The sequence below is a fragment of the Peromyscus maniculatus genome, chromosome 2 (genome assembly GCF_049852395.1).
Source record: "Peromyscus maniculatus bairdii isolate BWxNUB_F1_BW_parent chromosome 2, HU_Pman_BW_mat_3.1, whole genome shotgun sequence".
Taxonomy (NCBI): domain Eukaryota; kingdom Metazoa; phylum Chordata; class Mammalia; order Rodentia; family Cricetidae; genus Peromyscus; species Peromyscus maniculatus.
In genome coordinates, this window is record NC_134853.1 from 112399311 (window position 1) to 112424994 (window position 25684).

Below are 25684 nucleotides of genomic sequence, written 5' to 3' on the forward strand. Positions count from 1 at the left end.
TCAGTATATTAAAAGACCCTGTGTGCAACACAAATTTCAAAAGGTCTTATTAATAAAAACAAACCGGGAGCCAGGTATTGGAGTGAGCGCTGAAAGATCAGAGAAGCAGAACAAGCCACAGCCAACCTCACCTCACCAACTTCTCAGCCGATCCTGTTTCCTCAGACTGAAAGCCTCTGAGTCCTCATCAAATTGATCTCAGCTGAACTGTTGCTCAAAAGCCTACAAGCTTAACAGGGCAACTAGTTCCTGGTCCTCACACCTTCTATACCTTTCTGCTTCCTGCCATCACTTCCTGGAATTAAAGGTGCGGGTCACCATGCCTGGCTGTTTCCAGTGTGGCTTTGAACTCACAAAGATCCAGACAGATCTCTGACTCCAGAATGCTAGGATTAGCAGTGTGTGTGCCACCATTTTCTGGCCTCTATGTCTATCTAGTGGCTGTTCTGTTCTCTGACCCCAGATAAGTTTATTAGGGTGCACAATATATTAGGGGACACAATATCACCACACCTGTGGTTTGTGAGTCTTTGCCTAACTTGTTGCCAAATACTTTCTAGTGAATTCCTTTAATACACATAAACATTAGACTGCTAACTGTTGCTTTCCTAAGCAACTAACAAGCTAACTTACAAGCAAAAATAAAAACCAACCCAATCACCTCAACTTCTTTGATCAAGAAAGCAAAAGACATCACAAATGCTTTCATGTTGCACACGGTTACAGGAAATGCTGGTATGTTGTACAGGTCTCTTCTACATGCAACTTCCAAGAAGCACCTCTTTGTGTTCATTTGGTGGATCCCACAGTCACACTCAGTCATCTTCCACTGCTTTTTCGTGCAGAAACTTCCAACACATTTCCTTTTCTTCTGCTTTCCTCACCCAGCCACCCTACAGAACTCTATCCAGTGTGAGTCTCTTAAACAAGAAATCCATTGGGATTACAAGGCCTTCTAGAAAAAACACATATAAGAATCAAAAGTGTGTGGTGGTGCACATCTGTAATCTCAGAACTTCCTAGGCAGAAGCAGGAGGATCTCTGAAGTGAGTCTGAATTCAGTCTGATCTGCATCGTGAGTTCCAGGTCAGTCAGGACTACACAGTGAGATCCTGACTCAAAAAAAAAAAAAAAAAAAAAGGAGGTGGGAAGTGGGACAGGAGATGCAGGAGATGGCTCAGCAATTAACAGCACTGGCTGCTCTTCATGAAGAACCAGGTTTGAGTCTTAGCACCTACAGGGTAGCTCACAGCAGCTGGAATTCCAGTTCAAGGGGATCTCACGCCCTCTACTGGCCATCTTGGACACTACATCCATGTGGTGCACAGACACATTTAAGGCAAACATACACGTAAGACTAAAAATAAAATCCTCCCAAAAGATTTTTTTTTTTTTTTAAGAATCAAGTGTTTAAGTATGTCAAAGGTGAATCATGCCTAATCTTCTGCTTTAGCAACAAAACAAAACTCCATTCACATGAAGCCTTCCAGAAGCACCACTCCCATCTAACTGGTCTCAAGAGCCTTTTCCCAATTTCAGTAGCTATCCTTAAAGCCCCGCCCATAATCACTCCCTGTGGGCTAGATTCAATTCAGCAGCAGCATCATTCTACTTCCTCTGCACATCCAAACATGGACTGACACCAGGATCAACAAATGGCACTGAGCACTAATCAAGTCTAAACACAGGGGGAAAAAAAAAAAATCAACGATCTATTGAATGCCTTGAACAATACAAGGAAAATCACCTTTTGGAGTAATTAACAATTCCATTTTACCCATTAAGGAATATATATATATATATATATATATATATATATATATATATATATATATATATATATGATACAAAAACCCCAATTACAAAATTAAAGATTTAACTCTATAACTCTTCTAACCTGTATCTGAGATATGAGTCTTATGAACAATTTGAACATTTCAAAGCAAGTATAAGCATATGTGAGAAAAAAAAAACTTGAATATGCATTGATCTTCCTCAAGGCTGTACCCTCTCCTCTGCTTTTTACAATATTACCTCAGAATACAACAAAGATAAGCCCTAATTAACTCAACTCTAAAACTGTTTTGCTACCTCAAACAATTCTCATACTAAAAATATCTTATACTATATATTATATATTATAATATATACTTTATAATATACTTATAATAAAAAAAATCATTTCAGAAGACCAAGGAATGGAAACTCTAGATAAGTAAAGGCAAGTCAGCCAATAACTGCATCCCTGAAATCACCTTGGCTAGTCAGTCCTAGGACACCAGGCAACCTGAGATACTCAGCATCGACTGTGAATGTGTAAGGTGGTCAGCCCTGTGGGTACCAGCCCTTCTAGCTGTGACATTCTCCCGTGTCCTTGAACTTGCTGAAGACAGACATGCACTTTAAGTACGAAGACAGAAGATGAGTATTCTCTTTGCTTCCCAGGCCAGGAATAAACAAATGCTAAGAAAATTGAACTGCTGCATCGTGGAGCCAAGGCTCTGATAAACGATAAAATCTCCACTTGGAATTTTAAAATGCAAGTCAAACTGAGATGGGAAATGACCACATAACTGTTAAAAAAAAAAATCAGAAAATTGTTTTGTTAAAAAAAAAGTTTCACGGGCATTCAGGGGCTTCCTGGTTTAAGACAAACCACGTATGAATAGAAGAAATATAGTTAAATGGCTACAAGCAAGGGCCAAAACACCCTAGTGGCTACTAATTAATAGAAAGTCACAAACGTCTCTTTCAAGTTTACAGTTTGAGAGCGTGGATGTTAACAGGAGATATGATTTGCTAAGCTAAATAAAAGCCTTCATTAACGAGAAGTGACAAGATCACAACCCTGCTGCTGATAAACTGCCAACATACCAGAGGTATTCGAGAAAGGGCTGCCCATGGAACAGATTACAACTCTAAAATGAATTGCTTTAGAACACACTGTTCTATGACAGGGCAGTCCTACAACATACCAGATGGAGCTGCTGCTCTGTACCCAGTGTGTGCACACATGTGTGTTCCTAAGTGTACGCCACAAGTGAGTCTAGCCCACCACCTCAGCCCTTGACCGCTCTGTCTACTTCCACACAGGCTCAGTGCTGTTCAGAAAGCAGCCCTTCTTCCGATAGCCCGAGAAGTTCACAGGGCTATTAAATGATTGGCCTAGGGGTCATCCCTGGAGCCTGCTCCGTATTCCTGCCAAACACAGCCTCTTCAGTCCAACCCTGAAGCAGCCAATACTTTTTTAATATAGCATGCTTTGAAGCTGTATAAGCCAGTCATGGATTCATGTAAAAGGCAAAGTTTCAAAGTGCTCACGGAATCATCACGTGAGCTCTTCCCCTGTGTGGTTCAAGGTAAATTTTTAAAACTCACTGGCTAGGAAACTACAAATGGAGAGAGTAAAGCTTTAATTATTCCCAGGGATGGATGAGACGAACAATGCTGTTAACACGGAAGTCATTTTAAAATATTAACCTACACAGAAACTAGCATTTAATTATTATCACATGGTAATAGATGGTATTCCTTTAAAATACAGAAGTGCTCAGTAGTTTAAATATCAAGGACTTTATTAACTGCAATTAATCAAATATGTATATTGTAATGTCAGCTTTACAATAAACAGAATAACAAGGTTGAATATGCCAGCTTTAAAAATTACATGACATAGTTACCTTTATTTATGTAACTTTACAGCTTTATTTATTTATTTAAGAAACAGAAACTGGGGCTGAAGGTAGCTCAGCTGTTAGGAGCCCTGGCTGCTCTCCCAGAGGACCTGAGTTCAATTCACGGCACCCATATGGTAGCTCACAATAGTCTAACTCCAGTTCCAGATCTACCCTCTTCTGGCCTCTGCAGACACTGCATACAGGAGGTACAGACAGACAGACATGCAGGCAAAACACCCATACACATAAGATAAACTAAACAGTATTTCTTAATTATAGTAGGTTCTATGTCCAAGAAATGAGACTGAGCAAGGCCCAATGTTACACAAGCAGAATCCTACCTATTTCAGGGGCTGAGGCAGGAAGCTCGAACTCCAAAGTACAAAGTCAGTCTGGGCAACCCGGCCTGGACAACAGAGAAAAGTTAACAGCAAAGAGATGGTGATGTGGTTCAGAGGTGGAACACTTGTCTACTGGTCTAGCATGAAAAAAACCACAGGTTCAATCCTGGTACCAAAAGGAGAATTAAATAGGTATAAGGCAGAACTAATGGTAAAACTTTCAAAATAGGTTAAGTGGCTGCGCAGGATGTGAGAAGTGTCCTAAGAATTCAAAGCAACTTAGTCATTAAAAACAATCCATACACCCATGGCAACTAAAGCCTGATACCCCAAAATATTCCTCTTCCTCACCTACTCCCCATTCCCAGCTCTGCCACTCAGGCCACAAACAGCACAAATAGTTTTCCTTCTCTAAAAATTCCAGGAGAGTATAGGTTCGTTTGTACAATTTCAGCAGCTTCTTTCTGCACACCTAAGGGAAACAAGCCTAAAATGGAAAAGCTATGATGAAATAAAATCCAACTAGAAGAATGTCATATCCATCAAATACAGAGGAGCATAAACTAAAGAAATCGAAAGTTTTTATCTCCTTCCCCCAAAACCAGGTAATATTTAAAACCAAAGACAGTGATTTTAACTTCTCCAGGAAACTAAAAGCATTTCAGGTAAATATAATGCTATAATAAGCAGACCAGAAAAACCACTGTATACATTTACTGTACTGCTTCCTCCTAATCTCTAGGGATAAAGTCAGGTGGAGATTTACTTCCTAGATCTCCTTTCTTCCTTGTCATTTCTGAACAATCAGAAAATCTCTTATAGACATACATAACCCTTTAAGATTCGTGAGGTGGACAAATGTCAATCTAGTCATTTTAAGGCAAATGTGTGGTTGGGGCTATAACTGAATGGTAAAGAATGTCCTTAATATGTATGAACCCTGGATTCAATATCCAACACACACACACACACACACACACACACACACACACACACACACACGAGAGTGAGGGAGAAACAGAGAGAGAGAGAGTCTTACAAGATTCCTACAAACAAAACTGCCTGGGCCTCTCCACTACAAGAATGGTTTTAAAGACAATTACAATTTAATACAGTAAGTCCTTTTAAAGTTAAACGAATGCAGGGAGGGACACAGTATTTTATTTTATTTTATTTATTATTGAAAACAGATTTGTTTCATACAATATATTGTAATTACAGTTTCCTCTCCCCCACCCATCCTGGATCCTCTCTGCTTCCCCATCCACCCAAATCCACACCCTGTCTTCCTCTCTCATTAGCACATAAACAGGCATATAATTATAATAATAATAATAGAAAATAAAACAAAAACAAACCAGAATAGGACAAAATTAAACAGAAAAAAAGGACACCAAAGTACAAGAAATACATACAGATGCTGAGACACACACATTTACTAACAGAAAACACACAAAAACAAAAAACTATAATATATAAGTAAAAGATTTGCAAAGAGAGGGGAAAAAAAGCCCAGACAAACCAATGTGAGACAAAAACCTCCAAAAATACTATTGAATTCCTTTTGTGTTGGCCATAGCAAGAGGAGGCAGAATGCTTGTCAGTGGGAATGAATATGCCAAGGAAACCCCGCCTTTCAGACACAGAAGGACTGAAGCACAGTGAACTCACAGCGACTATGGCAGCATGCACAGGAGCACGACGCTACTGTAAAGAAATAAAGTGGCTTGCTAAGCAAGATCCGGCAAAGAGAGGGAACCGTAAAAAGTTTTTTCATAAATCAACATCAATGGCAAAATAAAATTTTGGATTATTTGGTAAGTCCTTTAAGCTAAGCAAAAATAGCAACAGACATACTTCCATTCCTACTGCCTGTATCAACCCCTGGACAAGCAATCATTGAAAAAGCACGGATGGTGGTAGCACACACCTTTGATCCCAGCACTGAGGAGGTGGAGACAGGAGGTACTCTGTGAGTTCGAAGTCAGCCTGGTCTAGAGAGGGAGATCCAGGACAGCCAAGGCTACACAGAGAAACCTTGTCTCAGGAAAAAAAAAGAAAAAGAAAAAAGAAAAAAAGAGCACTGGTGGATCCACATGTGATGGATGACACACGCTTTTATTCCCAGTCGTCTAGGAACAGAGGCCGGCCAAGCTGGTCTACAGAGGAAGTTCTAGGCCAGCCAGGGATACATGTGCGATCCTATCTCAAAAGGGGGGGAAAAAAGCTCTTATTTTACTTCAAAGATCAGGCACAGCTTATCTTCAAATTCACGAGTGAAGGGAATAAATGATACAGGAACACAGATCTGCCTGCTAGGTTTGGCGTTCACTGTACAGTTACTAGAGCAAAAACTTCCTAATTGTGCTGTCTTTAAAGGAATGCTGAAAATTCTGTATCAGCTTATTTCAAGATCTACAGTGGATACACAAATATGGTGTTAAAGATCAGACCTAGGCTTCAAAGTTCACCAATTTACCAAGAAAATAAAAATTATCTGATCTTTATCAATCCTGATGCCCTACTACACAGAAAGTTTCCAGCTAAAAGCCTGACTTTGTGTCCAACCAGAAAACAGTAGCTATGAGGGAAGAAAAAAAGTCAACAAATGAATGACCTTCGCTGAGCACCAACTACCAGGTTAGGAGCCCCACGGGCTCTTTTCATTCACAGCACAAATCATAATTATAAGTAAATTATAGACCTTTTTACATACATGTCCTTTGCAATAAATCCTGAGGTCTATCTTGGTACAGACCTCCACAGTCCTCAAGATCAGAAACAGCACATCGCACAAACACAGGGGGCCACGACACAAATGAACTCTGCATGGAAAACCAAAGACCTGCCGCACACAAGCTAGCAATGCAATCCTTTTTAAACTAATGCAAAGCAAAACAAAATTACAATAACAAGAATTAATGGATAATCAATCAAGAAGAAAGCAAAAGAAATATGAAAAGTCATGAAGCTATAAGAGAAGCATAAAATTTAAAACCTACAAAAGTAGATCCCTAAAGGAAATGTTTAAATTTATTTTTTATGGTGGTATGCATAAATAAAGTTTCGTATGGGGGCTCTAGCAATTGAACTCAGGCCATCAGACTTAACGGCAAATACCTTTACCAGCTGATCCATCCTGCCAGCCCAAAAGAAAAGTGTTTTTTTTTTTTTGTGTTTTTTTTTTTTTAAGTTCTGTCTAGAATAAAATTTCAAAAGCTACCAGTAAAATCTTTATTTGCCCAAAAGGCACAGTGAACATTTTCAAATGTGCACAAGCTATATAATAAAGTGTCAGTCAATCGGACTCCTTTCTTTAAACCAATAGCAAATACTAAGCACGTGGAACACAAAGCATGGCTAGCTGCTGTGGCTTGGATGAGAGGCCCAAGGTGGCTATGCAGTAAAGACTTGCTTCTTCAGCAAGTGCGGCTCAGAGGTGGACACTGAGATGTGAGAGAATGGGAGACCTGTAGGCCACAGGTGGCACGCCTCTCTTCTTTCTGTTGGCCTCATGGTCCTCTTTCAATTATCCTGATCACTTTATTATAGTGAGAGAAAGCTGGCAAATATATCAGCCAAAATAAAATAGAATTCCTTAAGGATGGCAGCTAGGTACAGTTACCCAGCCTTTAATCTCAGCAGTCAGGAGGCAGAGATAGGGGGCTCTCTATGAGTTCAAGGCCATCCTGATTGATCCACATAAGTGAGTTCCAGGGCAGCCAACGGCCATATAGAGAAACTCTGTCTCAAAAACAAAACAAACAAAAAAATGAAAAGATATTTTTCTTAATAAAACCTGTGGTAGTCTCTGCTAATTAATTAAGACACATACACACACCACGGAGAGCAAGAAAGTAAAGCTGCCCTGTCCTATAAAATAGAAAGAAACCCCACCCATCTTTAAATTCTCAACAGCTGTAATGTTTTAAACTACAGCTGAGCAGTGTGGAGCATCCCGAGAACAGGACCCCACCCGCTGGCTCTGCTCCACTGTGCCTTCATGCACTCTGCCTGTTGGGCCAATTTGATGTTAGAGGCACCCTGTTGAATCTGATGACCTTATTTACTTAGGTTTATACTCGTTTCACACAGCACACACAGATAACGGGTGTATATATTCTAGAAGGTATATATTCTAATCAAATAACAAGTATATTCTAATAAAATACACACAGGGGTGGAAAACCAAAACGCATGTCAGCATGCCTCTACTTCAGCTTCTCAATTCTAAACATGAACTAAAAGCTTCACAGATTTGGGGAATGTAAAATGACATTAATGGACATTTTTGAGATTCAAAAATGATGTAAAACTATAGTATTAAATAGTTTTGCTACAATTCTCCTACAGGAAATCAAATTTTGATACAAATGCAATTGAAACACCCTTAATACTCAAGAACTGTATCATCTTTGTATCTATATTATCTGCATTCTTAACTTGGAGTTTACACAAATTTGGCAAATGTACTCTGAACTTCCATGGTAAACATACAAAGGGGTGAAAACAGATTATGTTGAATCTGTATTCTTCCCCATTCACCAAAGTCTCTGTCCATGAAGTGGAAGAAAGGCAGAGGTGACCTTGATACTGCCTGAAAAGAGGAGAATCAAGGAGTCTCTTACCTCAGGGATGTTTTTCTTGGTTCATGTCTGGACATCCGGTATCTTACTGAACATCCAACCTGATTTTTTTTTTCTCTTTCTTGAATTCAAAACACTGATATTTCTAAAAGCCCACCAGATTTAGAACATATTTGTTTCACAAAAGTAGCAAGATCAAAAGATCAGGCCCCACAGAATCTGTACTCCAACGAGCAGGGGTTATATGAATGTGCTCTCATTGGGAATACAACATACAGTATCTCAATCTTTTTTCTTGATTTTAACAGCATCCAAAAATAAGTCTGCAGATGATGTCTTCATTCCCTCACTTAGAGAAAACAAGCCATGTCCTTACTTCATACAGTTCCAAAAAGTAACTCTGCAAGTCAAGATTGCCAGCTGGCACCAGGCAGAGAGCAGCCTGCAAAGGAATCGCTTCCAGCAGTCACCTAGTCTCAGACCTACCAGAATTCTGGGCAGAAACCTGGTCCTAAGGAACAGGTTGTGGTCATTCCCCGTGGAAGTGCTGCAGAGACCAGAGTGACCCTTCACAAAAACATAAGCTTGGTACAGCTGGCCCCAACACTGAAGAATCAAGCCATTAGCATGAAGATGAGATACAGCTGCTACTGGGTGACCCATTTATCACCAACACAGCAGAAGTGAATAATCTCCAAGCTTTAAAGCTGCCTGTGGATGGCTCTAGCCTCGGGCACCAGAGCCAGCAGGACTTGCCAGGGGAGAGAGAACTTCACTGGGGCACGAAGAGGAAAAGGCGCAGCACTCAGGAGTGGGTCAGAGCCTTCCTTCCTCTCCTACTCCTGCACTGATCTCTTAGACTGAGTGTCACGCTTCTCACTGAGGAGGTGCCTGTGGAGCAGTCACCAAGCTCCGCACCATGTCAGCACTTCTCGGAAGCAAACATTCCCTCATCCCCAGACTCCAACACTTTCAATGGCTTGCTACCTTTGAATTGCTGCTTGCAGACTGTTCTGTCTTCCCTTAAAAAAAAAAAAAAAAAAAAAATCCAGAAGAGATAATTTTGTTTACCTTGTTACTGTGCTGGTGACTGGCCTGGGGACCTTCTACATACTAGCCACGGGCACTGCTGCTGAGCTATGCCAGGTGCTCCGTCGTCTTCCTAAGAGTCATCAAGCACACACGGCTAGTCACCTGCTGCCCATCTCTCAACTCACTGACAACTTGGCCAAGTCTCCTCTGCTCTCTAAGAGGCAGGCCGTAAAGCAGTTCTATAAGGCAAAAAACAAAGCACGTATCTTGGCTGTTTCCAGTCCCTAAAACCTATGTTGGTTGTGAAGTTGAAGGCCCCTTTTACTGTCTACAGAACAGTGCTGCTAAATCAGCCAAACTCAGGTGGGGGTGCCAGAAAACAAGAAGCAGGAATACAAAGTATTCCCTCAAAAGCCAGCTCCAACTGAGGGAATAAAACCTTCCCAGGAAACCAAGAAGGTGATCGACACATGAGCAGTTCAACCAGCTTTCAGGATGAAATATGCATATATAAGTGCTATTACTATAGAAAGGCCACATGCAGACTGGAAGACACCAAGAGATGACAGGAGAAGGCCACAGGCCGCTGTCCTGAGGACACTTGCTCATGGAAGACATGGCATGAGAAAGATACAAGGATGTGAAATCTCTCCTCCAGAAAATGTGTGAGCATTGAACCTATTGTTTGTCTCTTGACCTTGAAGCTAAAGGCCTTAAAAAAAGAACCAAAGAAACATAACCAGTATGAGAGTTTTGGGAAAACAACTGCGGGCCAGTGAGATGGCTCAGCAAGCAGAGGAGCCAGCCACCTAATGATGCCAGTCTGGAGGTCTGAGCTCCATCTGGAAATCCATGTAAAAGTGGAAAGGAGGGAACAGACTCCAGAGTTGTCCTCTGACTTCATAAATGCTTTGTTAAACACACACACACACACACACACACACACACACACACACACACACACACACACACATTATTGAGATGAGGGAGCTAGTTTTATTTAAAAAGAAAAAAGAAAAATAAGCTTATTTACCACAGGAAGTTGTGGTACCTAATACTCCTGAGAGACTAACACTGGAGAAAGATTGGGCTTCGGACCCGTTCCTCTGAGCCAAGAGCAGAACCAGACATTCTCAGCATCTCACTGCAGCCACAACTTAAAATGTGGCAGGTCTTGCATAAATATTTTTCACCTACGACAGGGTACTTGGCAAATCAGGACAGTCACACATACCACAAGAAAGAATCAAAAGGAACAAAAACATGGAAAAAGAAGAAAGGGGGCCCAAAATCAGTAAATACATAAACTAAATTGACTGGAAAAAGCCACACTTCTGTCCCCAGAGAAGTGTGCAAGAATCTGACCTGTTTACTCATACCCAGAACACAAAAATAAATCCCTTCTCCCAATTCCTTAAACACTCAGTTTCTACTCTAAAGTCCGGGGGCCTGGGGTAATGCTTGTGGGGTTTAATATTAATTAGCAATTTCTGTCCATTCTCCTTAAGCAGTTGTTTAAGGAACATTGTATGAGTTTCTGCAAAGTGCTCAGTATCTATGCACTTGGTAATGTGATGGCACAAAGTATTACTCAACCTTCCTGGCTTCTGAGTATTCTGCAAATATGAAAACAAAGACACAAACTTCAGATCCCTTTATAAAGATACAGAGTGCAAGTTAACCACCAACTCCAGTTCATTCACTGCAGGTAGATTCAACCCCAACCTTCCTTTAGAGAGATAAAACACCCTCTGTGATTTGGGTTTTGGTTTGGGGGAGGAGGTGTTAAACCTATTCTCAATTCTCCACCAGCACATACTGGCCAAGACGCCCTGCAGGCAACTCAACTGTACACTACAGAGAAGATCAAACACAAGCATCATTTTCATCTCTGGAATCAGGTCATCATGGACTATGGCTAATTAAGACTTAAATGCCTCGCAAAAGTAAGTTCAGAGTGTGCATATGCTAAATGAAAAATAAACAGTTAATGCAGAAGCCATTTTTAAAGTAAAGATAAACTTTTGTTCACACTCAAAATAACATCAAAAAATTAGCTGAGCCATGTAGGCTGTGCCAATTTTTAAAACTGCCAGCATTAAGCTCCCATTATTCTGAAGAGTTTTTCTAAGATGTTCAACACAGAGACACGTTCTGATTCATCGTTATAACTGGCCTAGCTCAAGTGGCTGCCAGGAGAGCAGGGCTTTGTGGGCATTGTTCATCCTCAGGAGCTGCATTAATGCTGGCTTGATAGAATAGGTCTTCATATCTGTTTGCCAGGCTGAACAAAAAGTTAACTAGAAATATAAGTGCTTAAAGTCACCGAATGGAAGGCTCTACACTGACATTTTCTACCTACTTAGCATTCATCTGCATTCATCTCACTAGACATTAACACACACCAAAGTTGCTCTCTGCTATTCAAATCGTGCTATTATGTTCAGGAGTAGATTAATAATATCCACCTTCTTTATTGTAAAATAAAATTACAGCATTGGTCCAAACATGACATGTGGTGCCTCTTCCTACTTCTGCTGGCACATCAGCTTGCTCTACTGCACACATGGGAGAGAGCGCACTAAAGGTGCCCTGCTGTTTCTAAAGAGGGGGAGAAGGGGCCGATGGCTGAAAAGAATAAGGGGAGGAAGGGAGCGAAACACATATAAACCGCACACCTGGTAGCCTGTCCAATCAGCTCTTTTTGAAGCCATCTGAGAGGAGAATGTCTTTTCTAAGCTGACACCATCAGCAACGAGACTAGCAGGAGGCCAGGAGCCTCTTTTCAACGGCTCATAACATCCTATTAGTTTTCCCAACACCAGGAATCTTTTGCTGACCCCAAAATATCTTTAAAAATAGAGAGAGAGGCAGGCATCAAGCAAGAAGGTTCCAGGCTCTAAAAGCACTGAAGGGAAGACGGAACGGTGAGAAAGCAGCACACATGCTACAAGAGAAGCTGCTTTTCAACCAAAAGTTAGCAAGAGAGACTAAAATAGGACGTCTCTAACTGAAGGAAGAGATAGGATCTCAATCTGTAATGAATCTAACAGAATTCAAAGATCATTTTCAAACATACACAAGAGAATAACGCAAAAAAACAAAATCTTTATGTGAGTCAACTTCCTAAACCCTATGGCCCCGAGAGCTGGAACGTCAGTCACAAAGAGCAAGTAGTGAGAGTGACGACCCCCAGATCAACAGAATCCCGTTTAATCTTCAGCTGACAGCTGTGGGCCGTGCTACTGGGTCCCTTCAGCTTCTCATGAGGCAATAAGTATGGCAATGGGTCTGCATATATTTCCAAACTCAAATAATATTAATAATGACAGTGACGATAACGATGATGACCATGACTCACAACTTTTAAAATTATAGTTCATGGCCCGGGGATGCAACTCAGCTGGTAGTGTGTCTATGCAGCATATACATCCCCTGGGACTGGATCCTCAGCACCATATAAACTATAACCCCAGCATTTCAGAAATGAAGGCAGGAGGACTAAGATGTTCAAGGTCATCCTTGGCTACCCAGAAAGTTTGAAATCTGCCTGGGATACATGAGACCTTATTTAAAAAATAAAAATTAAAAAAAAAAATTGTGGGGTGGTGGTGTTACAGGCCTTTAGTCCCAGCACTCATGGGGCAGAGGCAGGAGAGTATCTCTGAGATCAAGGCCAACCTGGTCTACAGAACAGGAGTTCCAGGGTAACCAGGGCTACACAGAGAAATCATGTCTCAAAAACCAAAAATAAAATACAAAAAAAAAAAAAAAAAGAATTCAGGCAAAATTAAATAGCTGCAGGTCATACCTGCCCAAGAGCCACTGTGTGGAACAAGCATCCACACGCATTTCTCTAACTTGCAGCAAAGATTCATTTAGTTATAGAAGATACTCTGCAATGACTGAAATGTAAGAACACCCATCAGAGATGATGAAAAAGTACAAGCAGGAAAAGACAATAAATAATAAGTGTCACCTGACCCTGGCTGAGATTAAGAAGTTCAAAGGAAAACTAGTACGAGGTTCAAAAGCATAAATAAGGGACAGGTGCCAAAGCACAGGGGTCAGAGGACAGAGAAAGGGTGTGGCTGGTTCAGGTTCATTTCACTTTGGAAGGGATTTGGTAGGAAGTCAAAAATCCTGAGGACCTGGGATTTAGGCCTGAAAGAACACCCAGGTTCTAAGCGGAAAAAAAAGACCAGCAGTCAGTAAGTGGCACCTAGGGAGGAAAGCAGGGTTCAGTAAACGCATATGGAATGCACCTTCTATGGACAATAAAATGTGTTCATCCCATAATGGATTGCGTATGTTACACATTCTAGTCTGCTCTACAATACAAGTAGGTGACCCTCCCACACCATGTCACCAGGGGCTCCAACAGTAAGGCAGCCAGTGAAACAGGAAAGTCACACTTTCTATTTTGAAAAGCAGTTTGAAGGAAACAAGACAAAGCGTGATCAGTCCCAGGAATATTTTCCCTATCTTCCCAATTTGCTGAATTTATTTTCAAACGCAGTGTGATTTATTTGCTTTGAGAAATACCTCTTATATTTCTGATAGACACAAATGATGCCTGAATTAAAAAAAAAAAAAAGTCCTAAGCATCCTTTAAAAAACGGAGCTAGTGAGCAATTTCCAATAACTTACTTGGCAGAGCACATCCATCAATGGCTTGTCACTTGGGTGGGGCAAGGAACCAAAAGAAGCATAGCAAATGTACACCATAAACTCCACTTTGTGATGTAGGAAACAGATCCCCAGTAAGAAAGAAAGTCAAATTCAAACCAGGAAAAAAATTCACTGATTATTTAATAAAAAGTGCTCAAGTTTAACAATTTGGTTTCTCACTGAAAGATGAGAAATTTAAATTTTAAAATTTAAATTTCCCGGAATATTAGCTGGCTAAATGTTCATCTCATCTAAAATATTTCATCTTTCAGGAGTATTTATATTTTCAAGAAAAATACATTTTCAACTTTCCTTCCATGCTCATTAGCAATTTATAATATATTCCATACTGAAATATTCAAGGCATAAATAAACTGCTGGAGCTTTTGATTTTCCTCATCTTCCATGGGGGGGAAAACAACAACAACAAAAACCATGTAGTGGTGTGTTATAGAGCTACGGATATAGTGAGTGTTACAAGTACTATGGACATAGGGGAAACCTCTGTTTGACCCCAAGTACCAAAGACAGAGACTCTGGATCATTTAAAGAAGGTTCATAAACCCAGGCAGTGGTGGAGCACGCTTTTAGTCCCAGTACTCGGGAGGCAGAGGCAGGCAGAGCTCTGTGAGTTCGAGGCCAGCCTGGTTTACAGAGCAAGTTCCAGTTCAGCCAAGGCAGTGAAACCCTGTCTCCAAATCCAGAAAAGAAAGAAAAAAGAATGTTCATAAACACCACAATGACAGCCAAAAGAATGTAAAACTATCCTAGAGTGATCGCCTATTACAACTTTTATAATTCGGTAAGCACTGCCCAAAAACCTGTACTTCAATGTCAACGTGCTCATTTTTACTTGGTCCTTGATGAGGAAAGTGAGGTTGGGCGAGGAGGGGGGTGGGGTGTTAAAGGAACCAGGACAAGCAACTAAGCTTAAATCGGGCACTGGAAACATCTGCACTCAAGCCTGGTATTTTCCACCTGGCTCTGCTAAATTAAGAATCTGAGCCTAAGTGACAAAACCTACTGAGGCAAAGCAACTCAGCAGAAAGCCGGCAGCACTGGGCCAAGGAGGCCTTGCATGTGTGATATTTACTTACAAAAACAGGACGGGCCCTCAAACAAACTCTGAGGTAACAGCCAGGCTTGGAGCCATTCTTCGAAGAAGGCCACGGGCCCATGGGGACAGCTCCACTAGAGACAAACTCTTAGCTCTTGTCAGAGTGGTGCAACTCCAATTTCTAAAATCCTTTCTTCCAAATTTTAATAATCTAATTTCAATGATTTTTTGCTCTAGAAGGCAAGAGGGTAAAAATGCTATGGAATTCTCTGTATGTGTGCAATTCTCTAATAAGACAGGCCAGACTTACAAGCTTCAATCAAATATTCCCAGATACTCAGATCCTAAATATTAGTACATGGCATTTTTTGTTGTTTTGTTTTGTTTGTTTTCCCATTCGGGGTTTCTCTGTGCAGTCCTGGCTGTCCTGGAACTCCCACTACCTGCCTCTGCCTCCTGAGTGCTGGGATTAAAGGTGTGTGCATTTCATACACTCCACAATAAGGAGATATGGAAAAGCAAAACGTTACAAAGCAGCCAGTACCCTTTGCTCTAAACAAAATCAGTCAAGAAAGTGTCTAATGAAACTTTAAAGTGACTTTGACCATGGCTCAGAGAAAGTGAATAAAATACCATCCTGAATAAAACAGTTTACCTGCCTGATGCTTACAGAAATACAGAGTGGTGATATTCCATTAATACAGTTTTTAAAGCTGTTAAAATAATGAACATCCCACAGCAACAGAACTATGGAAAAAAAGAACAGTTAACCAGAATATAAATTTCCTTTTTTTAAATGACTTTCTTCTCCACAATTAAAGAATAATATTTAAAAAAACATAAAGAGGGCAGGTGGTGTCGGCAGCACACGCCTTGAATCCCAGCACTTGGGAGGTAGAGACAGGTGGGTCTAGTGAGTTAGTTCTAGGCCAGCATGGTCTAGAGCAAGTTCCAGGATAGCCAGGGCTACAAAGAGAAACCCTGTCTCAAAAAAAAAGTTATGTTTCAATTTCCTTTCTCCAATATTTTAGAATTAATTTTTTGAGACAAACTCTTTAAGTTAGAGAAAAGAGTCTAGTATTAATTACTCTATCACTATTAAATTGAACTGGGAAAAAAATAGAGACCTCTACCTATGAATTCAAATTGTACATAGCACTAAGACTTCAGTGTTTTGTAAAAAAGTCCTTAATCCTTTAAACACAAATACGTTTACTGAAAAAAAAAATTATCAGTTTTTTGAAACTAAGAATTTTTATAAGTGGGAAATAGCAGCTTCCTGTCAAATTTGCTCTTAAGTGTCAGAAAGTGACACCATATTGGTAATATAGATATTCAACAGGAAACTTCACATTTAAAAAAAGATTAAAAAAACACTACAGTTAATTTGTTGTAAATGAGATAAACTAGAAACTGATTTCGTTTCCATACCATGACACTCTTATGACCTTCTTAGCTGTTTCCCACGTCACATGCCTTCCCAAAGTCCTTATCCTTCTAGGTATGAAGACATCTTACAAGGAAACCTGTCAGTCCACAAATGATTCAGTAACAGTCAAAAAGGAAACATGGAGTTAAGGACTTTGGTAAAATGGATGCATTCAGAGCATCAAACACTGTTTGATAAGGTAACACCCCATCCAAAAGCAGATCATCTTCATAAATACCAATGTCCAGAAACTTAGAATGCATATTGGGGGTAGGTTGAAAATACACCTAGGATAGTGTTGCCACACAAGAATTGCCTTTGGTTTTGTCTTACAGGCTCAGAGGAAGGGTTAAAGACACAAGGGAGTTTCCTTTGAAATTAAAAATCTTCCTCGTGACCTTACGACAGTGAAACTTATGAAGTATATGACAAAGCTAAATATCAGATCCGTTAATTTTTTTTTACTAAAAATTTCCCTAAACACTAGTTAAGACTTGGGATTTTACCATATATAACTTCTACTACTGAGTCTGAAAGCTGTCATTTAAACCTGCATGAAAACATTTTTTTTCATGCTCATAAAATGTTTTTCAAGCTTATACACGTCCCCATTTCTGCTTCAATTTATATTGCTTAAAATCCAGAACTAATAATCAACTAGCCAGCTAGCATCTCGAAGAAAGTTAAATACACAATTGTCGCATATTAGAATATGCAATAGCAGATTTGTCATTAAACCACAACATGTGGGTTCAGTGAGTACCATAAGTAAATGACATTGGTCCAAACAAGTGACCATTTGATTTATTTTATGTCCTCCGGAGCAGGGTGTGGCATCCCAGTAAGTACGCAGAGCCTGCATACGGTTATTTATCAACAGAATGACCAGACAAATAAGAAAGTACCTAACCAGGCTAAGCTAATCTGTAGGTCGCAACACAAAATAAAAAGAGTGCTTTTGTTCAAAAAGTCTTAATTTCAAGATGTCTAAGGCAAGGGGGGAAAGTTATAAAACTGTTCAGATCCCAGATCCCATAAGGTAGCCCTGACTCTAAAAAAGTACTATGCTAAATTAAAAACAAAACCATCAGAAATGTGGGATGTGGTCTGTCCAGTTAAAGATCCAGGTAGACTACTGGCATTTTTTTTTCCTTGAAAGGCAGTTATAACATTTAGGCCCAAGGTAACCCTTACTACACAGAGGTACTACACCCCAGTCAATGCTAACACAATGGTAACCTAATCAGGCTAGCAGCTCTCCAGTTTCTCCTTCCAAATAAATATCATGTGTAATAAAGGCGCTAATAAGAATGTGACAAACACGGAGGACTTAATACAATCTCAAAGGAGAGCCAAAGAACTGACACCACCAGGCAGACAAGCAATTAAAAATGACCAGTGTACTTCAGAGTACATGGTCCTTCAGGGGCAGGGACTAAGGACAATTCTCCATGTGGTGCTGGTGCTCTTATAGCATGCAAATAATACCAGGAAAACGTCACTAGTTTAAAAAAAAAATTTTTTTTTTTTCAAATCAAGAGAAACATTTGATTGTAACTTAGCAGTCAGAGTATTCTGGATGGCTCTGCTGTGTCCTTTTAAGAGAACTTGGGACTTGCTTCTAGAAGAGAAAATGGGAAAGAAAAAAAAATTTATTATATACACTTATGTTAACAAGAGAAGTACCAATAGCTGAGGGTAGTTTCTAGGGTTCGGCCCAAACCATCTGTCCACACAGAACAGAGATTCCGGCAAGGACTAGGATGGAGGAATTGCGGCTTGCGGCACAGGTCTCCCTTAACCTACTAGGCTAGTCTATCTTAACCTACTAGGCTAGGCGTGAAGTCTTAATTAAAATCACAAAAACCAGAACTAAACTTTGTGGAGAGAAACGACAACCAACTAACCGAAACTAAAAACCAATTCAGACTTCCAATGACTGACACATCTTAGGGCTAAGTAAGTCAAACAGGATCCACTGTGAACAGGTGGGCTAGCAGACACTGACTAGTACTAGGTATTGTACACCAGTAGTGTGAGCTGCTTGAACAGTGGCAGACTTCATTCCCAACACCAGGCACTACCCACCCTGTGGAGCAAACACTTGAGAACTGGTGGGGAACTAGAGGCGAAACACTTAAGCTTCCCTCTCTGAAGCAGAAAGAAGCAAAAATTCCCTCATACCTTGTTAAGTGACTCAAACAGGCAACAAGAAGCCAGTTTTAATAACAGGAACACACACACACACATACACACACACACACACACACACACACACACACACACACACACACACACACACACGGAAAGAGGTTGATGGGGTGAAAGGAATGTGTTTTGTTATGGATTTTTCTACCCCCTACCAGTAACAGCTGGAAAAGAAATAGAGGAATACTCAGAGCCATCCAGCAAACTGTCTCCATTTGCATACTCCATTTGCATACCCAAAGCGCCAGATAAGAAAGAAGGTCGAGAGCCCGGAGAGCTTTTACACCTGTTCGCCAAAATGGAGACTCCAGGTCAGCTTCTACCAAAAAATCACCACCTAGCACAAATATGAAACTCGAGGAATCTGGACAAACGGTTCTAGACACGGCTGCGTTCTAACGCAACTAAGCAATATTTCAAACAGGCGGGTTTCAATGAGGAGAATGGGAAAAACACCCCAAACTGGCACTCAAGTCAATGACTTTTTGCCTTAAGTTTTGACACTGGGCAACAATTTTGTGAAGACAGAATTATTAAGGATAAGATGGAAAGAATAACTGTTTTTGAGGCTCTTTTGTCCTTTCGGAAGGTACTGTATCTCGGCAGTGCTAAGCGCCGTTCTTCGGGGGAAGGAATTAAAAGAAAGCACATAACTGGTCGCAATTCCTCCCTTTTCCACAATTTCAGAAAATGTAAAGAGAAAACAAGAAGATGGAAAATTTCCTTATAAAGATGGAATATTAAATATGCATATAACTGTAAATGAAGGTTTGGACAGGTAAAACTCCAGGCTCAGCTCACACCTAGAGGCATGGTGTTTGCGCTCTGGCCCTGTACTAACTGGTTGGCTTCTCCGTGGCATGACTGCTGGTCATTGTCACTGCCGCACCTGCTGGTATAAACTCAGTTAGGTTGGTCCGCCTGGCTCCTCCAGTCTCCCCCAGTGCGCTCACTAGTCTTGCACCAAGGCCTCGGAGATTGTAGCCGGCAAACGTACGGAGGGAGCAAATGCGGGAATCACGGTGAGCCACCTAAACCGGGTAAGCTAGCTAAACCCGAAGCCTGCGGAGCAGAGCATCCGCGCGCTTCGCGCCAGTAGCGCGCAGCCCCGGGATGCGATCGCCGGCTGCCACCTCGCGCGACTGCGCCTAACACGCAAAAGGGATCACCACCGCTCCCGCCCCGAGTGCCCACGGCCTCACGCTACCCCGGCGCACCGCGTGGCCTCTCCAAGTCTCCAGACGCCGTCCCAGGTGGGCACCACCGTCCCAGACACCGCCGCCGCTGCCGCTGCCGCCGCCGCCGCGCTCTCCTGCACGCCGCGCTCCCGCACGAAGAAGAGCAGCTGCCTGTCCTCCCACAAGGCGGCCGCAGGCTCCACAGGAAGCCGGCGCTGGGGCGGGAAGCCCCCTCCCCCACGCTCCCTCCAATGCACTCACCTGCGTCTGGGCGCAGTTTCCCCGGTGGCGCTACACGCCGTGGTGCAGAGTACGTCCACGCCCGTGCACGCGGCTGGCGCCACCAGCCCCGGCTCTGCTCCCAGGCCCACTCTGCTCCCGCCGCCCCCCGCCGACCCGCGCCCACGGGAGGGGCGGTGCCGGGCGCCCGGTCCCCCACCTCCCTGCAGGAACTTCGAGGGGCGCTACCTCCGCTGTCGCCGGTGGCGTGGTCGCCCCGACCGGCCAGAGCGCTCGGGCGGAGGCGAGCCGGACGCTGCCCTAGCGCTGCGGCGGGCGGGCGGGCGGGCGGACACCGAGTCCGGGCCCGGGAGTCTGGGCTAGAGCCAGCGGAGGAGCGGCCGTCCCCGCCCCCACCCACGCCCCCCACACTTGCCTGCTGCGGCTCGGCTGCAGCTCCCACGGCTCGCGCCGCCGGCCGTCAGCACCGCTCAGAGGAGTCACGCTGGCGGCGGCGGGAAGGCGGACTGGAACACGGCGGAACCCCGCCCTACCGGCCGGCTGCTGCCTCAGTGACGCTGGGGCGCCGCGGTCCCGCCGTTTGTAGCAGGGCGGGGAGGCGGGGCTTGCCTGGCAGCGCGCCAGGAGGCGGGGCTCAGGCGAGCTCGCCACGCCGCCCGCCGGCCCGCGTGTGCCCAGCTCCGCCACCCTCGGGGGGCAGAGGCTCCCACCAGGCGTCCTCCATTGGGCTTCCCGGGGCCGCCTGAGCAAGTTTGCAGACACACCGAGAGAGGTGCGGGGCAGCGACCCAGGAGACCCCCGGCTTGTGCAGGGGTCACTTTGGACATAATGAACGTGCGCCGAGTGTAGTAGGTCTAGACATACACAGAGAATACATGTTTTTCAAGAATTTTTAGAGGCTATTTCCCCCACCCACACACACACACTCGTCCAAAGCCCAAAGGTCCTGTCCCTCGACGGAAAACGAAAAGCTTAGCCCCCGTTGCGCCTTTCCCACCTCCCTAGACAGAATCTGAAGTCTAAATAAGCCCTGAGTACCTGTGCGGGGTGCTATACTCTGCTTAACATGGGAAGTAGCAAATCCTACACTCGACCATGCTTGCACCTGCCGTGGACCACATCCTCCCAGGACCCCCGCGCCAGCCAGGGAAAGGCCCAACTCCGAGGGGGCGTCCGAATGCTGACTATGCCCAGCCCGCTCCCTCGCCCGGCTCAACCCCCCCTTACCCCGAAAAACCTGTGTCTGCCCTGGACCCAGACCCAAGCAAGACTGGGAGACAGAGCCGCGCACGTTTTTTACACCTGCTTGGCGGCTTAATTACCAGAGCACCTGTCGTACTGGGATTTTTTTTTTCTTCCTATTATTGAAAAGGTTTCAGTTTTAACCCTTCCCTCTAGAAAACTACATTTAAAAACATCACCTGTCATACCTACCTGAAATTGCGGGAGGCAGGAGGAAAGAACTGAACAGTGGGCGACCGAGTCGCCGCAAGAACGTGACGGAGGTTACAGCTTCAAGGACATGATGCGGGTTTGATGCAGCAAGGTTCGCTAAGGGCGCCCAGCGCTCCCCGCCCCCATGCGACGGGCGGGGAGGGAGGCCTCCTCTAACCTAGGGCTGGGGAGGGAGGCAAATCTACCCTCCAAAGGGAAGTGAAATCAGGCATAGTAAATTAGGGAACACAATCATGGTCAAAATGGAGACAGGCCATCCTCAATTTGGGAGACCCAGGTTGGGGACATCAGAAATAGCTAATTGATTCAAATCAGCATTTCTGTGTCACCCCAAATCAGAGTTAGAATTAAATGACCTTAACTGACTTTGTGCGGGTTCCTGGGAAAACCGCTCAAATCGCCCGTACCTCTTTGACCTCCCTCTAAACAGTTAATTGCAATATTCTTGTCCCAGGCATGCATTATTGCTAAGAATGCCAGTGTTGAAGTGTTGGGGGGAAACGGGCCTACCCAATTTGCTAAGCTAGACCTGAAACCCTTCCAATGCCCTTCACTCTACTTTCTGAAGACGTCTGTTTGAAGTTAGGAGACCTCTCTCAACAGATACTTTCCAAGTCTACTAAACCACTTCTGTCTACAATCTTCGTCCTCCTAGAGAACGCCAAAACCGGTTAGCTTTATAAAGGGAATGTCCAAGCCCTTGGTTAAAAGATGGAAGGGGGAGACTCATGGGTCTGCTGAGACAGGTTCAGAGAATGGCAGTGATAACAGGCGGAAACAGCTTTTTAATTAATCTCTTAAATGATGACTTTGAAACATTCAACATTTTTTTTCTTTTTCATGGACTTGTTTGTTCAATTTTGACAAATCTCTCAGATGTCCCATTTAAGAAGCCATTTTACAAGGATTATCTTCTGGGCACAAACATCCATAACCCTCCTTTTCCCCACAAAACACCCTTTTTCTCACCTTTAGGAAGTGATTCTCATTTAGGAAGATAATCTATTGGGTTATACTGTCTAGGTTGTACTCCCCTAACGCCCTTCATGTTAAGCCTACCTTTTAGGTTGCAGTTAACAGTAGGCCCCAAAAATAAAACGTATGTATCCCCCCCACCCCCACTTCCCTAGCAATAGCTATAATAAACAGGGGTGCGAAGAAAGGATGAAGGTTTGGAGTCTTAACCAAATGGAATGTTTGTACATGGGTGGGGGAAGGGGCAGAACCTGTGCATTTCAGGGAAGGACGGGACATCCATCCCCGTCCAGTGGTGTTAAGAGTAAACACTAAATGGCTGATTATTTTTCTCACCCTCGACACAATAAAGCCAGACCTGAAGCTATAATTAGGAGAGAAAATAACCAATCTCGAGGTCAGTTTTGATAACGGATACTTGGAAATAGAAAATGGGGACCGTATCCACCCTCCAATCTGCCACAGTTGTACAGCTCTCCTATTAATTCTTTATAGACGTGAAATAGGTGGGTACGTAGCAACGTGCTGGGCATAAATTAAGCAACAATGGCCATGAGAAGTCCTGTCTGCCACGGAGCTCCAGGGTGGGCACTGCCACCTTGCCATCCCTAGCCCCCACGCCCTTGGCAGAGTCGAGTTGGGGTGGGGGGGTGGCAGAGTGCTGGCTTTTCCAACCAGCGTGTGGGTGGGGTAGGGAGCAGCAAAAGATGAAACACCCGGGCCAGCTTTGTACCTTGCCCCCATACTTTGCGTCTTGAGCACCACTCGGCGCTCGCACGCACACACTCACCCACACCCCCTCGTGCCAATAATTTAAACTTCTCCGAGGCAAAGCCAGCACCTCGGTCCGCCACCACCTCCCCCGCCCTCCCCGCCCGGCGAGCATCCTCCCCCTTTCCCACGTCTACCGGGATTCGCTCTTTCGCAGTAGAAAGCCGACTGGTTTCCCCTGCACCCGGAGAAATCACAAAAGTTAAAATGAAGCGTGTGCCTGTCTGCCCAGCGTCTGGTCCCCAACCATCTTTCTCCCGGCGTCAGTTTTAACAATAGCTACTCGAGAAAGGAGAGCTGCGAGGAGGGGCTGAGGGCTATGCAGCCGACTCAGCTCCCAGGGTAGCTGCGATGCCTTGCGGCTGCCAGAGGGTCCCCCTCTCCCGGAAGGCGGGCTCCGCTGCGTAGGACCAAGGACAGGGCTTGGAATCCACTGCCCAGAGCCCAGCACCGCGAGGCTCCCAAGCAGCCGCCACTTCTCACACACAGCTCCAAGGATCTTATTTACGCTTTTCTGAACAAAGGGAATCTCATATCCGGTACAGGCTCAAAGATTCGGCCCCAAATTGGCAATCTTCTTTAAAATCTGAATTACGATCATTGGAATCCGTGAATCAGAGACCTCGTATCTGGCAAAGATGAGTTTTGACAGCTTCTAACCACCCTAGCCCCTGCCCAGCCCCAGCCCTCAGGCTGTATGTACTTTTTTCAGTCAACTACAACTCGCTGCCTGGTGCAGCATCTAAATTCCATCTGGCAATCCCATCTCCCCAGCACATGCTATCTGGTTAATGCAATTAAGCTGAGCGTTTTTCCCCCCTGGTCTAACCTGCAAGCAAGTCCAGGCTTCTGATTTCCCCGGTCCTCCGATTCCTTTGAGAAAGTAGAGGCATGCATTCCCCCCAACATTCAAGTTATCCCTCTCTTCCCACGAAATGAACTTCCAACCTCAACCCCGAAGCTCACTCAGCATCTAGCCTCCCATTGTAGCCCTGCTGTATCCTGACCACATTTACCACTTAAGTTTCTGCCAGTGACATTTGCGAAAATTCAGTACGTTAAGCATGCGTCCACTATCTTTTAGTCTGGCTCTCTAGAATTAAAAAAGAAAAAAAGAAAAAGAAAGAGAAAAGAAAAGAAAGAAAAGAAAAAAGCAGTCGCTTTGAAATGAGGCAAACGTGCAATTAACTTCACATTCTGTATTCCGCTCACTTACAGGTTTTCTGGGTTTGCCAGCGCATCGCTGCAACTAATGATTAAAGAAACCAAACCGAAACTTACCTTTCTCCCTTAAGGTTTTTGTGTATGTGTGTTTTTAAAGTAACGGTGCAGTTCTCCCAATAAGGATGAGCAAGAAGCTGCTGGATAGTTCTCTTAAGACAGCACGAAACCTAAACTGTGCTCGGCTTAAAAGAAGCAAATAAAAAGAAATGTTTTCGACCCCAAAGTCCAATGCTAAAAGAAATGGTGAAAAAAATATGAAAGGGGAGGGGAAACTTAAAAAAGAGAGTTTAAAAAGACGGAGAGACTACCCTCCTATTGCCGTTCAACTAAACAAAAAGGGGCAAGAAAAACAAACCAAGGAACAAAGAAAAGAGACGAAAGAACGTTTTTTCAAAAAGACGATGTCTTTCTCCTTGTTGCTTTTTAGTAGGTCGCTACAGGAGTAAGCTGCTGCATCTCTAAGTGAGAACAGAAATAAGGGGGGAGGACGTCTTAAAAGGGAGGTGGACTGGACCACAGATTTATAGCACCGTATCACCAACCCCTTCTCTGCCTCCGCACTGCCGTGTGTGCAGCTGCTCTGCCAGAGTCCTATCCCGGGCAGCACGCGCGGAAGTATACGCCGAGTCGTGCCACAACGCAACTTGCTCATCGCCCCAGGTTCCTGATTGGGCGCGACGCTTCCATTGGGGCCGCCCAGGCGAAGCTCTGCCAGACGATTGGTTAGAGACCTGTGTCACTCTCGAGAACTCAATGGAGTCCCGTTTCAAGGTAAGTTGTGCGGGGAGGTACACACTTAACACTGGCGGCGAAGGGAAATGCAAGAAGCAAAAAAGAGAT

The 25684-nt window shown here is 43.7% G+C and overlaps 1 protein-coding gene across 18 annotated transcripts in view; it reads right to left on the reverse strand.

Annotated features, from left to right (window-relative positions):
• Elavl2 (ELAV like RNA binding protein 2) overlaps window positions 1–25477 on the reverse strand; it is a 133298-nt gene extending 107821 nt beyond the window's left edge. For 2 of the 18 annotated variants that reach the window (XM_076564497.1, XM_015992841.3), the window contains exon 1: window positions 24902–25437. The gene's annotated coding sequence lies outside the window, so the exon portion shown is untranslated. Of the gene's footprint in view, window positions 1–20218; window positions 20332–20440; window positions 20549–20834; window positions 21017–23757; window positions 23776–24449; window positions 24471–24901 lie in introns of those variants that run through there. The other 16 variants (XM_076564503.1, XM_076564498.1, XM_076564499.1 and 13 more) reach the window with 14 other exon arrangements.
• Window positions 25478–25684: the final 207 nt, after the last annotated feature.